The sequence below is a fragment of the Myotis brandtii genome, unplaced genomic scaffold (assembly GCF_000412655.1).
Source record: "Myotis brandtii unplaced genomic scaffold, ASM41265v1 scaffold77, whole genome shotgun sequence".
In the NCBI taxonomy this organism is placed as follows: domain Eukaryota; kingdom Metazoa; phylum Chordata; class Mammalia; order Chiroptera; family Vespertilionidae; genus Myotis; species Myotis brandtii.
The window spans coordinates 1,692,698-1,695,873 of record NW_005371082.1 but is presented as its reverse complement, the minus strand read 5'-3'; the positions used below and the strand labels follow the sequence as shown (position 1 = coordinate 1,695,873).

The 3,176-nt window shown below is 44.5% G+C and overlaps 1 long non-coding RNA gene across 1 annotated transcript in view; it reads left to right on the top strand.

Moving 5' to 3' along the window:
* LOC106724225 overlaps positions 1 to 2,716 on the top strand; it is a 19,059-nt gene extending 16,343 nt beyond the window's left edge. The window contains exon 3 of the long non-coding RNA XR_001359968.1: positions 2,682 to 2,716. This is a non-coding gene — a long non-coding RNA (uncharacterized LOC106724225). The remainder of the gene's footprint in view (positions 1 to 2,681) is intronic.
* Positions 2,717 to 3,176: the final 460 nt, after the last annotated feature.

Sequence of the window (3,176 nt, the reverse complement as noted above, 5' to 3'; positions counted from 1 at the left end):
GGGGGAGGGGGGGGGGGGGAAGAGAGAGAAAATTAAGTACATTATAGTGAGATTTTAAAATATATTTTATATTATTCCATTCAAAGAGCTGATCTTTATTCTAAGATTTCTGGTCTCCGATGCATCTCCATGCTTCTTTTATATTTAATTGTACTTGTCCATGAGCACTACTTCCTGGGAACCACTCCTGGAATGTCTAGAAATATGAGAGCCTGTCAGCTGAGAATTGGCTGAGCTCACTGTGTTCATATTGTGCAGGCCACAGAAAGCTGCCAGCGTTAGGTCAGTAACAACCTGACCGATCTAGCTGAATACAGCCAGAGATGCTGTCCAGTCTCTACCCTGCTCCTGGTCCAATAAATCCACTCCCTCCCCAAATCCTGACCAGCACAAGGTGGCTCCATTTTAAAATACATAAAACCTTGGCCTAAACTCATTCTTTATTTGAACCCAAGAAGGGTGAGTGAGTGCTGGGTAAACCAGGTTGAATCCTGTATGATAGAATAATCCTGAAAAGTGAAAATGGAGGGAAACAAATATTGTTGCCTCTCTAAAGAACGACGATCACCCACATAAGAAATCCATAGGCAGGCAGCACCATTTTCATTCAGACAGTTTCACATGAGTGGGAAAACATTTGGCAAAGGATTATTTAACCTAGAAGTAAAACACGAATTTCAAGCTTAGCTAAGGCCATCTGTTATAACCTACGTGAAAGTGCACTGGAAGGAAATCTATCCATTGCCTCATAGTACTATCGATAGTCATTGGACCTCAAAGTGAGTCCCTATAAGTGGAGCACATCTTGAGCTGAATTGGTTGGGAAATTGTATTCCCTTAAGAAAGGAAAAGCATGAGAATCCTCTGAGGAGAGGGATCCTGGTGGGGATTCTGGCTGGGACTCAGCCCACATGTATTTCAGATTCTTTGAAATGCTTACAGGTCTATCCAGATTTTCATCATTGAGGAAAAAGACCTGCAAAATCCTCCCTTTACAGAAGGTATTTTCAAATTCGGACTTTAGATAACTCCAAGTTGTTTTACACAGAGGACAACATGCATATAAAATGGTTACTTTGATGAAGTTCTAGAATAAAGTTAATATAATTTTATAGTCCTATCTACTGAGTATTAATAGCCATCCTTTATATCGCCTCCCCCATAATCAATGATCTGCTGTGGTTAAATGGGAACCTTCGCAGTGATTCTTTTGGTGAGGTGTTATACGGTAAGGAAAGCAGGGCTTCTGCATTTGGCACACACAAAATCTTGGTGCTATGAGCTTTATGGAACTGAGAGCAGTGGTTATAAAACAGAAGTCTGGAGCAAGAGCTGTGGCAGTCTCCTCTCCCCCATCTTATTCTCCTGCTTCTTACTACTCTTCCCCCAACCAACCCTCCCACCCCACATACAACTAAGGACTGAGGAGGCATTATTTAGTATGATGAATAATGGCTTTAGAAATGTTTATTTATTGATTTTAGAGAGAGAGGAAAGGGAAAAGAGTGAGAGAGGGAGATTGAGAGAGAAACATCAACCCAGTGTTCCACCCATCCATGCACCCATTGCACCCACTGGTGACTCCTGCATACACCCCAACCAGGGATCAGACCCACAACCCTAGAGCATTGGATGGATGCTCCAACCAACTAGCTACCCAGCCAGGGTTGAATAATGACTTTGAGTTGCTCTTTGACACTCACAAAGCACATTCACACTCCTGTTGTGTTTCATCATCACAGAACATATGCAACAGATATTCTTACTATCCTCAACATATTGATGAAGAAGTTAAGGCTCAGGAATTGATCACAACACCTAGAAAAAGTGACAGAACCAAAACTCAAATATCAGCTTTCCTAACTTCATATCCCATGTTTTAAGTAGCATTTGAGGCTAAAGAAGTTAGCAGTATATATGAGGCAGGAATCCCAACCTTTTGGTTAAACATTCTTTTTCCCCGTGAGTTCCTAAAACATGATTAAAAACAAAACAATTCAAGAATAACAGAGACCTCACCATCTTATTCTCCCCTTTACTCTAGGAAATTTCAGCCCACCACAGGAAGGGGACAGTGGGCAAGCCAAGTAAGACTGAAAGATACTGGGAGATACAGAAAAGCAGTAGTTTTTCCGACCCTTAGAGGACACTCTTGGTTTCTGACTCGGCTTCCCCAGGCCCAGGGCACGGCTTCTCTGATTTAGCTTCTGGGTTAAAACTACTGCTTTTCTTTTATCCAGAAGCTAAATCAGAGAAGCTGTGCCCTGGGGTCGGAAAAGCTACACTAGAAGACAAACTACCAGTACCACCTGGTATTCACTGGGTTCCAAGCAGGATAATGAAAAAAAGAATTTGCATCTAGGTCAGGGGTGGGCAAACTTTTTGACTCGAGGGCCACAATGGGTTCTTAAACTGGACCAGAGGGCCGGAACAAAAGCATGGATGGAGTGTTTGTGTGAACTAATATAAATTCAAAGTAAACATCATTACATAAAAGGGTACGGTCTTTTTTTTTTTAGTTTTATTCATTTCAAACGGGCTGGATCCAGCCCGCGGCTGGATTAACCCCTATGTATAAACATTGGGGAGGACTCCGGGACATACCAATATCTCTTCCTTTGGTCCGGTGGAGAGACCCACTTACCGGAGTCTGGTAAGGCCCCGACCCGCTCTTAACCCAGGGGAGAGGGTTTGCTTGTATTTTTCCAGAAGGCGACAAAAGTCCCACGCGGATCCCTGCTCCTGACGTGACTTCAAACCCTACACCACCAGCGATGAGCCGGAGATCGCCACCATCGCCCCCCGTGGAGGAAATGGAGGACCTGACCATAGAAGAGAACCAGCCCCGACAGCAGAGACGACCTAGACACCGACGAGCCCACCCCATCACCTGGGGTGACATCAAGGCTCTACACCAAGCTGCTGCGTGCATGGCGCCAGAGGGGAACCCGTCTGCAGGAACGTTATTCTTATTAATGTGTGCTATCATCACAGCTAATAGCACGGGGGCGCACAGATAAGAACTGTGGACTGTGATACCTCACCCTGGCGTTCTCATGCCAGTTGGTGTAGACAGTACCCAGTTTCCAGTGGCACGTGCCTCTGCTACTCCTTTTACCCGTCTATAAGGCCACCCTTCTATCTCCTTCTGAGTAGTGACAACTCCTTTGCTTTGG